The following is a 13,275-nucleotide window of genomic DNA, read 5'->3' as shown; positions in this document are numbered from 1 at the left end:
AATCTGATTGTTAAATCCTTAAGCCTAAATCCCAAATTTTACAATCTACATCCTAAATGCGAAAGTCATGAATCCAGATTCACAGTTCTAGATCGCAAATCTTAGATCCTTAATGCTAAGCCTCAAATTCCCAGTCAAAAATCCTATATCATAAATCATAAATCCCGAATTCCAATTTTTAAACCTTAAATCCCAAATTTGGTTCCAAAATCCAAGATCTTAAATTCTTAATTCCAAATCTAGATATCCAATTTGAAATCCTAAGTCCTGGAATAAATCAGAAATCCTAATTCCGGAACCCTAAATCCGAAATCCTAGAGCCTAAAACCTTCATCCTAAATTCCAAATCCTAAACCTAAAATGCAAAAATCTGAGACTTATATTGGGGATGCAGCGAAAGAGGTCATGTCAAATTTCAAAAACCGATCATGTACACTCTGTTTACTGGCTCTAAAAACTAGCTATGCAAAATTTCAGGTTAATCGGACATGATTTAGGGTTGCCTTAAAGCACTGAGAGTTGTGATTTCTTGACCCTCGAGAATTTACCAAGTGGGGCGTGTATTAAATTGAGAAAATCAAAAATATTGTTTAATGCCAAATGATTTAAAAATGCATAAAACGTCAAAAATTGGTGTTATCTTGAAAAAAAAATTGGACGGAAATCTTCTTTCTGAGACCGAGAAACTAATATGGAAAATTCTATAATTGACTTTTGAAATAACTCACAACTTGCTCCAAACTACACATAAAACATTCTAATGTTTATTAGACATCTTGAACTTGATTTTCATTTAGGTGGTTCAATTATTTTTTATTAGGGTGGTGTCGAAACAATAAAAAAATAAATTTATAGTGGTTGAGTAGGAAAAATGCTCATAATTATTTGCATATTCAACATCTTAAACATGATGTACCACAAAAATTAACAAGTTAGTTCTCATAACGGTGGTGGTTACAACTGAAAACATGACATTTCATAATATTTAACCCTCTAGTGCCCAAATTAATTTTCAGACGGACTTCGAAAAAATCACATTGAAACTTTATAAACATTTTGATTGAAGCTTTTTAGAGGTTCATCTGAAGACCGTCTAAAGACGGCACTGGGCACTAGAGGGTAAAAAGAGAAAAAAACAACTTAATTACGAATGATCATATTTATTGCTATTAACGGGAACAAACATTTTGATTAGGAAAGGTTTTTTTCTTGTTCGGCATATGAAACATGATATTATAATACATCAGTTTTCTGAAGTGGAGTTTCAAACGAATGTTTGGACTATAATTGGGAAAAAAGCAATCGAACTGAAAATTGTTCATTCGTTTCCTACTTCTTGATGCAAATGTTTGACACAGATGATATTTCTTTATTAAATAGGTTGGTTCACATAGGTAAATGTTCTACGAGCTGAAAAACAAATGAAATGTCTGAAAAATTCTCAAGAAAGATACTTTTTGTGAAAAGATTTTATTGGAATCAAAGATATAGGATATAGATATTGTTCGTTATGACGCAAGTAACAAAATGTGAAAGAGATAAGTTTCCTACTAAGATTGCTATTTTGTATTCAATAACAATATATTTCATTTTAATTTTTCTAGCACCACCCTAGTAAAAAAATAACTGAGCCACCCTAATGAAAATCAAGTTCAGGATGCGTAATAAGCATGATTTACATGTGGTTTGGAGCAAGTTGGGAGTCATTTTGAAAGTCATTTTTAAATTATCTCGTGTTAAGCTCTCGGTTGCCCAAAAAAATACGGCTAAGTCCCAGAGAGACGTTTTTCGGCCAAAAATTTTTTATTCGAGATTACACCAGACCTCGATTATTTTCAATTATTTCACTTGCATGTACTCCCCCCTTGGCAAATTTTCAAGGCTCTTGAGACTTTGAGGCATCGCCAAATCTTAGATCTTAAATACCAAGCCCAATCTCAAGTCAAAAATCCTAATCCCCAATCCTGTATCATAAATCTCAAGAGTCAATTCCTAAATTTTGGAGCTCTCTTCCTAAATCAATGGGCTCAAAATTAAAAAACTCAAATTCTAAATACCAAATTCTAGATCTTCAATCCAATATGCTTAGTCCTGAATTATCAATTATCAGTTATCCTTCCAGAACCCTGAGTCTCTAAACTTAAAATCCTGAACCTCAAAACGCGGTGAAATCTGAAATATATTTCCAGAGAGATGATAAACTGGTGGGAGTTTTGTCACACGAAAGGATGTTACGCTCAATAACTACACAAAAGAGTTCACTGCAGTGCTTTTACTGTGTGTCTCTTAAGCATATATCAATTGAGGGAAGCATCCAGGTAGCAAAGTAGATTGCGTTGTTTGCTTTGCATCTTGAAATTAAAAAAATAAATCCAGTCATTTGCTCTTCGAATGCTTTCAGATTTATCTCAGTATTGATCACTGCCGTGCTTTTACTGTGTGTCTCTTAAGCATATATCAATTGAGGGAAGCATCCAGGTAGCAAAGTAGATTGCGTTGTTTGCTTTGCATCTTGAAATTAAAAAAATAAATCCAGTCATTTGCTCTTCGAATGCTTTCAGATTTATCTCAGTATTGATCACTGCCGTGAACTTCTGTGTATTCTCACTAGAGTGATCCGCCACTCTTGTTTTGCTCAGCTGTGGTGTAAGCGGCACGTGATTATTTTGTCTGCGAGCGAAAAAAACACAACAAAAAACATATTTGAGAAGTTTGGTGCAAACAATCGCTAACACAGCGCTGCTCTTTCCACATATTGAGGAGCATAACAAGCTGTAAATTCTAAATTCTACATCTTGAGTTCTTTATACTGAACCATCTAGAATTTCAAATCGTGTATCCCAAATTATTATTATTAAGAACTGTATCGTTAAGTAATTAGCAACTTTTAAAATTCATTTACTCAAAAACGATTAAACTTCGTTTCGTGTGTATACTTGGAAAGGTTTGCTTACATGTCAAAGAAACGTTGTGCAATCCATTTGTTTTAATTTAGTGGTTCGTTTTCGACATCTTGAAACCAGAAAGAAAATTCTGCACACTCGGTGCTCCGCGAAAGAACATTACTTACAATCAAATAGCAAAACGCTATAAAGTGCACCACACAAGCGTGAAAAATATTATTAGTAAGTATGGAAACGAGTGTACTTTGAAGGATCTGCCAAGATGCGGAAGGAGACCTGGTCCCAGTATGCCCGAGCTGGATGGTACACTTTACTAGTACATTAAACTACATCGATCGGAATCAACGCGAGATTTGGCCAAAAGACTCAAAACCAGCACTGGGATGATTCAAAGAATCAATACTAGGCACTCTTTGAAGTCGTATAAGAAGCGGAAGGTTCCAAAAAAGTCTGTAGAGCAACAATCTCGAGCTAAAACAATAGCAAGTATACTGTACAATCGGATTCTGGACAATTGCGGCTAGTGCATCTTAATGGACGACGAAACATTAGTTTAATAGGATGCGAAAACATTTCCGGGACCGCAATTCTACACAAAATCAGTTGAGGAGGATGTGGACGATGCGGACTGCACGGTTGGGCTGGAAAAATTTGGACAGAAGGTCTTAGTTTGGCAAGCTATTTGCACCTGTGGTTAGCGGTCATCTATTTTTTTACGAAAGGTACAATAAATGCTCAAGTGTACCTTGATGAATGCTTGAAGAAAAGATTGCTGGCCCCCTTTAAACAGCATAAGTCTCCCCCTCTGTTCTGGCCTGACTTGGCCTCTGCACACTACGCTAACTCTGTTCTACAGTGGCTTCCACACAATAATATCCAATTCGTCGAGAAAAACATCAATCCACCTAACTGCCCGGAGCTCCGACCTATTGAACGATTCAGGGAAATTGTGAAGGCGATCTTCATGAAAGAGGGGACAGTATCCCAAACCATGGAGAAATTTTAAAAAAAATTGGACATCAGCACCCAGAAAATGCACAAAAGTGACTGTGCAGAATTTAATGAAAGGCATTCGGTCAAAAGTGCGTTCGTTTATCAGAAGATAAGTTTTTGATTTATGTAAGCCATGATATTGGTTGAAACTAAACCAATAAACTGAAATAATGAAAAGAATTGTCAATCCCTTTCAAATATAATTTTCAAATAGATGTTGCTAATTACTTTTCGATACAGTCCTTATTCATAAGTCCCACATTCTTCCAAATCTTACGTCGTTAATCTCAAATTTAAAATACACATTACTTAATCCGAAATTCGATGTTTCTATTTAAATGCGAGAAATTTTTGTGTTCTGTAGAGTGAAATCAAGTATAGAACTTTCATTTTATTTTTTGTAAGTAACTGATTCTAAGCTAATCTTGGCAAACGAAGAGAAATCCAAACAATCATTAGCATCATCGAAGCCAGAGCCAAAGCCACCCTCAGTTTCACTTCGATTCGAACGATAAACAAAATCCAAAATCTAAATTCTAACATGTTCTTCTAAACAAATTCTCATAAACAATATGACACCCATGACACCCAAAATATTGTAATGTAAAATCCCAAATGACATAGAATCAAATGAAAGAAAACTTCCGAATTTTTACTGGCAATAAAATAACAACATAGGCATTAGAGAAAATTCAGTGTCAAATAAGACGTCGTGAGAAGAAAGGATATATTAATTAACCAAACTGAAAATATTTTCTGTTTTTTACTACCTGTTTCAAATATTTTAGTCCATGGTGGTAATTTCACTACTTTCGTTATATTTATTAGATAGTTAAAAACGTTATGTTAATAAAAAACAAAATTGGTGAAATAATCACCAATTTTACTTGTATCATGGATAGCTATATCTTCTCAACCGGCTTGTTCAAATCTGATTTTTATTTATAGTAAAATAGAGAGGCAACTTTTTATCTGTTCACATTGCGATGGAAACGGTCCCATGATGAATTGGCCAAAAGAACCTTTCTGATCGATCCACCATCCACTGCAGTGGCGTTCGCATAAGCACGCATCTCGTTCACCAACAGCAAAGCAGCTGAGCTAAAGAATAAACTTTCATTGTTCACCCAACCAAAACGACATACATTTTATGTGCACCTTTCGCCATGGCCATCCCTTGTGCGCTCGAAATACATTTATTTTCGGTTCCCCCGTCACAAGAAGTGTTAGTTTTGTGCAACCCATCGCAATAAATCCCTATTCCGGACCTCATTCAAAAGCAAGCGAAGCTCTTCTTAATGCAAAAAAACTGCTATCTCCGCTGTGTTTATTTTTCAAATTAGGGGTTGCATCAGCTCGGAACGACGTTAGCAAACGGAAACGTAGTCGAGCAGTCACCTTTATGCTTCTATGTTGCTACATGTTTCCGAGCTCGAATGCTTTATTTTGCTTTGTTCATCTCTCCCTCTCTGTTGTCTGGCATTTTTGCTCGTCGCGTTGTTCATTCGGAGAGGCTCTCTTGCGACTGCTACCGGTGCGGATGCCAGAAAAGCTACATTCTATGTTTTATTCGACGTTTCCCCTTTGATTCACTGCATCCAGCCGAAGTACCACCACACGCCACCCAGTCCAGTCCACCCGGTGGCAGCATAATTCGTTCTTTATGACGGATTCAGTTTGCTTCTGGCCGCTATCGAATTTGGACGCGTACTACTTGTCGTCGTCGCCTTTTTCGGTTTAGTGTTTTCAAACGAATATGATTTGATTCTCAACACCTGGCTGACGCTAACTGGAAACAACAGGATCCACCCCAATCGATTGTTGTTTTTTGCTTGAAAGGAAAACTGGGAGTACAATGAGTGAGTGATTAAAAATTCAACTACACAGTCCGGAAGCGAATAGTGAAGAAGGGCACACACATCCTTCTATCGAGGCTAAATTGCAAATCTGCGTGTAAAATAGTAAAGACGACCATTACTGGGTGTCAGTTCAGCCAGCCGTGACAGTGACGAGGGGTGCTCGGATGGTTAGGGCAGTGGAAGATAATAAGTGGAAATAAATCAAGATCAGTGCGACGACTGCCGGTCGACCGGGTGAAGCGGCTTTCCCGAATTCTCTCAGTGGTGGTGATTATTGGATTAACGGTGATTTGTTTTGATTCGGATATCTGGCTCGGTCTCCGGTGCTCGCTCGGTAGCGAAAGGATATTCGGGGCATTATTTTTTCTATTTTTGAGAATTACTGCTACTGGGGTGAGCTGCACACAGGGGATGCATTTGGTGATTGAGAATAGTGAGTTTGTTTGCGGTGGTTGAAAAAGTAAAGTGAAACCCGAGCGCGGAGGACCGAAGAGTAATGGAAGTAGCAGTGAGAAGTTCAGTGTTCGATTTCATTGCGTTCGAAGAAGAAAGAGGTTCGAGTTGTGTTGGCTGGGGTGCAATTTGATAATCGTTGATCGGATTATTGAAACGAGCGGAGGAAAAGTACCGAAAGTATATACATATCGGAAGGATAAAGTGCATAAGTTGTGAGGTGTTCGAAATATGAAATATTACACCAGTATTGGGCGAGAAACCAACAAATCGTTCAAAACAGAGTAAAGTCTAGTCGGTCGGAGAGTTTGGACAAATAATCCCGAAAGTGTGACACATATAACAGGGCAACGACATTTCAGCTGAGGTACATATTTCTAGAGCAAAAGACGTTGCACTATATTCTGTTGACAGGTATTACTGACGGCGAAATTGAAAAAAAAACTGCTTCAGTTGAATATGGGTAAAAAAACCTTAAATCAGGGTTTCTCATATGATGGGATAAATTTTGTTTATACAAACAATTACGAACCAATGATTGAGCACAGTGCTCAGAATATTCAGAGAATGAAATTCTCTTCTTTGTTATATACAATTGCAAATAAAAAATTTTACTTCGTTAAACCATCGTATGTGAAGTTTTTTTGAAATCGACATATGGTAAGGAAAGGTATTTTTGGTAGTGATTATAATAGAATTTCAAGAGTTAGAAATAAACTATGAAGCTAATTTTTGCATAATGCTTCTTCTCATCTCATTGCATCATACTGCAAAATATTCGTTTTGTAGATTGTTTCTAATCCCTGAGATTCTTTTTTATATTTGATTTAGATTGAGTTCCAGGTTTTTAATCGAGGCTGAGTTTTCATACAGTTTTTGTTACCTTATTCGGTAAAAGCATGAAAATCTCCACAATTGATAGATAGAGAACGATAGATAGACACGATAGAGGCGACCAATTAACGGGCCCGAAGCGTGAAATTATCTACACATTAGATCGATTTCGCGATAAGGCTATTGTTGCACGATCTGCATGGCACGTAGCTCCATCATGTTTGAAGGAACGGCGTCATGATTAGAACCAAACAGCATCAACTTTAGTTTCACGCAACGTATAGGCAATTATGAGGTCAGTTACAGCCTCATAATTTGAAAACACATTGTCGATTTTACCGATCAATGAACGTCGCTGAATAAATACAACATTTTAAGCTGCAAGACCCGTGTTAGTTTATGATGTGAAAATGTGGTACTCATTTGATGCTAATTTGGTGTTGAAACTTCGAATCTAATTTTCTATTATTTCGTTTTATTTTCGATATAAAAAATGCTAACGCTCTCAGAAACATCTAGTTTCAAACACAGTTTCTTTTTTTTCTAATTTTAACTCTTCCTACCAGGAACACATGAAAGAAAGCAATTTTTTGATATTTAATAAATTTGTACGAAATAAAATATAGAACGAGGTAACTGATTCATGTCATGTCATGAAATAATTTAGTTGATGTGAATTTGTTGCTTGCCCAGATCTCAATCCCAGCGGGCATTTTCAACTGGTTTTGAACCTTTTTAAGTTGTTTTATCGTTCTTAAATCTTACGTAAAATTTGGTCGATTAAACAAGTTATAGAGTTAACAGATTTTTTTTGTTCATCAAAAAAATAAAAATACGTAAATAAAAATAATATTTTTTTGAAGAATACAGTTCTGTTTAATCATGAAAAGCTGAAAGAGGAATTTTATTCTACAGATTTATAATGGTGTTGATATTTTTATTGCAAAAAAAAAATAGTTACGTTTATAAGTTACAAAAACTGTGTTCATTTTTCATTTCGTGCTTCACTAGCACCAACGGAATCATTCCACATAAACATAATCGAAAATCTATTGAAACAGTTGAATACTTGATAATCTGTAAAGATATTTATCTTAACCGGAGCTACTGTTATCGAATTCTGCATTAAAAGCTTTCTAACAGCTCAGTTTTTTTCGAAAAATATTGACCTGACATAAAAAGATAGTTCAATGACCCGCCTTTATACGGGCTTAGGTAAAATCACTATAAATCTTTATAAACATTGTGTAAGTATTTATTAAAGATTTATAGTGCTTTTACTGCAGCCCGTCTGTTGTTTATGCTTTGCGTAATTACATCCTTTATTAAAGCTACCATTGCGTCGCTTTTTAAGTTCATCCAGATTCATTAACATACAACGCGACTCATAAGAAGGTTCAGGTAACGTGGTCCAACCTAGCTTTCGTAGAGCATACAATAAAAATTGCTTCTGTACTGATTTAATACGATTTATATGTGTATCATGATATAGTGACCAGACTATGCTACAATATTCCAGCAGGGGCCTGACGTGTGCAACGTACAATGTTTGGATGGTGTATGGATCTTTAAAATGCAAACTGAATCTCTTAATAAATTCAAGCATATTGCTTGCCTTATAAAAAATGTTATAATGGTCAACAAAGGTTAATTTGGGGTCGAGTGTAATTCCTAGATCTCTAACATGACTGCTTCTTTCAACTGTTTTCATGTCTATGTTTGATGATAAACGATGATGATTAAGTTCCAACAGGTTTTTCATGCACCATGTGTGAAAATTATCAACTTCACGTTGAAATACTTCGCGGTCAGAATCTTTACGTATTTCAAAGAAAAGTTTCATGTCGTCTTCAGAAAGTGTACATGTCGAATATTTTATAATTGACCATATTGTTTAATAATAGGATAAATGTTTTATGTAATGACTAAGTTGGACCTAATATATTATTCATTTAATTCTATGTATGATTTGAACTGTTTGTCGTTTTGTGATTGACTCTTGTAACGTAAAATTTTATGTATATTTAACAAAAGATGATGGGGTTTTTATGCCTACATGAGGACGGCCTCAAATAGACTATTCCCCATGGAAATAGAATAATAAATAAATAAATAAATATATAAGAACGTTCAGCACCTTTAAGACATGCTCTACATCGTTTACAAATAAGATCAATGGTAGCGGACCTAAATGAGAACCTTGTGGCACACCGGATGTCATGTTCACCACTGATGACAAGCTGCTTTTAAACCTTATTTTTTGTGTTCTATCGGTCAAGTATGACTGAGTTTATTTCAAAAGTATAGTTTATAATGCTTCAACTTTTTTTTTATGTTAGTAGCTTAAGTATTTATGATAAATATTAGTAAATAATGAGTACGTGTGTCCAATCACAAATGGTGACTTCTCAACACTGTTAGAAATTTGTAATTTTAATTGTTAGGATTTGTTTGCTTTCGCAATTAGGACTTATTATTCGTAGGGATTTAAAACAACTTGTCAGAAAAGGAGAAGTAAATTTATAACTAACTTAATTGCTTACTTATTGGCTATAAAGAGAGCTTATCGTAGAAACTGAGGATTGCAACGATTTTTGTCGAAAATTGTTAATAATTTTATTTGACATAGCTTCTAATGGTTCAACACCAGTAAGTCTATGTAATTCGAGTGTACCAAACCAAGGAGGACGCTTCAAAATCCTTTTCAGAATTTTATTCTGAATCCTTTGGAACGTTTTCTTCCTTGTTGAACAGCAACTTGACCAGATCGGTACTGCATAAAGCATTGCTGGTCTAAAAATTTGTTTGTAAATCAAAAGTTTGTTTTTTAAACAAAGTTTAGAATTCCTGTTAATGAGAGGAATAATGCTTCAACTTGATTTCCTTTATCCATTGCGTTAATAGTAAAACTTACAAAGTTCAACAAGTTTGTGGTCTTTGAACAGTCTTTGACGAGATCGTGTTGTTTGCTGGAAAACTAGATTTGAACTTGTGCAAAAATTCATTGATTGATGATAGATTTAAACAGTTCAGGAATGCACGATATTATAGCGGCTTCACGATAGTTTTTAACATCTAATTTATTGATGCTTTTAAAAACTGGGACTAAAAATGATTCGTTCCAAACTGGTGGGATTGTGCTGCGTTCTAGGGAAGAGTTGAACAACCACAACAGAGGTTGTGCAAGTTCCTTCGAAACTGATTTTTTTAGAATTACTGGCGGCAATCCGTCTGGTTCCGCACTTTTCGATACATTCAGCATGTTTAAGAAAGCTGATATTTCGTCAAGAGCTATTTAATCAACTGCCTCTCAATGGTCCGGAAAGAATGAGAAAAACTGATAATCACGATCCTTGTCGTCAGGAGAGGTGGAAACATCCTGGAAAAACTAAGCAAATAAATTACTTTTTCCACTATAAGTTCGACCAGTCTTGTTTTCTAGATGCATTGTCTGACTTTTGTTCATCCCTGTTAAGACTAAAAAATGACTTAGGATCTGACTTTATATTGTTTTCCAGCTTAGTGTTGTATCCATCATAGGCGAACTAAAAGATAAGCTAAGCATTGATGATTATTTGATCATTGCAAAATATAACTAAAAGATAATTTTTTTCAAATATAAATTTAAACTAGAAAGGTTTGTTTGATAATGTCTTTGGCAAAGATGTTGATAGTAGTTTTGACCATACTCCATAACTATGCTTGTTATTGACTGTTAGTTTACTCAGAGGAGTTTCTTTCGGCTTCCCAGTATTTACACATGGTGCTAGTCCGCAAAGCAGACCAGTCCCTCGGAACGGAATGGTATTCCAAACCCATGGCCTCGGTGTAAATTTTTTTTACTATTTTTCTTGGCAAATGAAAATGAATGGTAACCAATTTTATTAGGAGAGTGAGGAGTGAGGAGAGAGAGAACTCAGCACAAACTTCTCCCCTAAAGCGATCAACGACATCATAGACAAACATTTTATTGTCAACCACTATTCACTATCGCTACGAAATAGATTACAAAACAGACTAATGAGAAGGAACGTACAAGGTGGCCCAGTGGAAACATTGCCAACAACATACAAACCTGTGTCATACATTGACAGACTGACGGCGTGCATAATGTAATCACTGCGTAAAGATTTCGCAGAAATTACCCGAGCTACACGAAATGAGTACACCATAAACCATTTATTCACGAACACCAAGGATCGTATCGCAACATTATATCGCAGCAATCAAGCAACACGTCAAGTGTATTACATACATAAACATCAGAAAACGTCAACGATCGCTGACAGGTTCCACCGAGTGTCACACAGCATAACTTGTGCGCAATAGAGGTTGCATGCAAGTTTCTGGTTACGGAAAAAATTGTTCAGTATGGTTTTCGCTTCGTTAAAGTGTCTAGTATTAGGAGTTTTCATAATGTAAGAAGTTAAAATTGTATGTGATATATTGTTTAGCTAATTTATTGTTTTTTTGATGTCTTGTTAGGTTAGTAATTATCTGTTTTTGACAATTAATGCTCTAGCTGAAGAACCAATTTACAGGAAAATGCTCCTCTCGGTAATTGATATACACTAAGGTCGCTTTTCACGCGTTTTTACGCGGGTTTTTTACGCGGCTTTTTATGCGGATTCCGGAATTTTTTTTTTTTGCTCGGATTTCGGTTCTCTCCACTCGGATTGCAGATTTAACGCAGGTTTTTTTTACGCGGATTCCGGAATTTACGCGTTTTTTTACGCGGATTCCGGAGTTTACACGTTTATTACGCGGATTCCGGAATTTACGCGGCACGTATCCCCCGCGTAAAAAGCGACTTTAGTGTATTATGTGTATAATTTGTGTAACTGTTTCGAAAAAAATTGTTTGGTCTTAATTCACTTCACAGAATATAGATTATTCAAAACGTCGGTGTAAGAGAAAAATATCGTTTTCTTTTTTACATTTTAAAGACTGCGAAGTCGAAAGAAACTTCTCTCATACTCCTTAAGACAAGATTTTTTTTAGCGAAAAACGTCAAATTGAATATCTCAAAATCCCCGCATTTTTCTAATCTTGATATATTTCTACAAAAACTACACAATGTTAACTTTTTTAATATGTAGAAATAAAAGAAAAATTTGTAAAAGTGAACGTGGTAGACAAAAGCGAAAAAATGTTGCCCTAAAGCTCATTGTAGTTGCCTTAAAAAGATTATAGCTTTTAAACCATTCCTGTTAATTGTGAAAGCCTTAGTGTATGCAGAAGGGCCTCAAAATGCCGAACAGTAAGTGTACGGCAGGTTCGTCGTTTTTACGGTGGCATACGAGAAAATTTATTCAAGTCTCTGAAAAACAACAGATTTATATTGAAAAAACACATTTTGCGCTCTAACTTCTTTATTTCAAGTTTCACCTTAAAACTGTCTATGAACGACTTTCAGAGCTTCTTAAGAGAAACAATTTGCAATGCTAATATTGTAAATATCTCAATTCTACTCAAAGTTATTAATGTTTTTCATCAAAAAACATGCGTTTTTCATTTGTTTGTCATTCTTTTTGGGGCAAACAAAAAATATCTCTTGATCTCATTTTGAAGGGCATACTTGACTCTATGAATGAAGGAATTTTTAAAAATATGTTATTTTTTAAATTTGATTAAATTCAATTTAAAAACATGACAAAAATTTGAATAATTTCATATATTACTCATAGAAAAGTACGCAGATTTATTTTTCTGGTATTTTTTCTTACAACTAGAAGTAATCACCTTTAATTTGATTCAAAAAAATCGAAAATCGATCAACTGGTTCAAAAGTTATGAATCTAGTCCCCCTAACAACCCAACGAAAAAATACGGGTTTGATTATTTTTTAAACATAGATCCATCCCTGCTTTTTGAGCACAATTGAAGCACTTTGCGTGACCAAATTCGAATTAGGGTGACCATAAAAAACGACTGTGTTAAATGTATTTAATTAAAAAAAAATCATAACTTTTGAACCAGTTGATCGATTTTCAATCTTTTTTGATCAAATTAAAGGTAATTATTTCTGGTTATAAGAAAAAATACCAAAAAAAAAATCTGGGTGCTTTTATATGCATAATGTATAAAATTATTGAAATTTTTGTCTTTTTTTTAAATTGAATTTACTCAAATTTAAAAAATAACATATTTTTAAAATTTCGTTCATTCATAGAGTCAAGTATGCCCTTTAAAATGAAACCAAGAGATATTTTTTATGTTTGCCCCAAAAAGAA

General features: G+C 34.9%; 1 protein-coding gene across 5 annotated transcripts in view; it reads left to right on the top strand.

Annotated features, from left to right (window-relative positions):
• Positions 1-13,275, top strand: part of LOC129727715 (insulin-like growth factor-binding protein complex acid labile subunit) — a 472,653-nt gene that overhangs the window by 253,245 nt on the left and 206,133 nt on the right. For 2 of the 5 annotated variants that reach the window (XM_055685796.1, XM_055685797.1), the window contains exon 1: positions 5,564-6,575. The exons of 2 other annotated variants lie outside the window; for them this stretch is intronic. The gene's annotated coding sequence lies outside the window, so the exon portion shown is untranslated. Of the gene's footprint in view, positions 1-5,563; positions 6,576-6,600; positions 6,623-13,275 lie in introns of those variants that run through there. One more of the 5 variants, XM_055685800.1, reaches the window with a different exon arrangement.

The sequence above is a fragment of the Wyeomyia smithii genome, chromosome 3, assembly GCF_029784165.1.
Source record: "Wyeomyia smithii strain HCP4-BCI-WySm-NY-G18 chromosome 3, ASM2978416v1, whole genome shotgun sequence".
NCBI classification, from domain to species: Eukaryota; Metazoa; Arthropoda; class Insecta; order Diptera; family Culicidae; genus Wyeomyia; species Wyeomyia smithii.
This window is presented reverse-complemented; position numbering and strand designations above follow the sequence as displayed.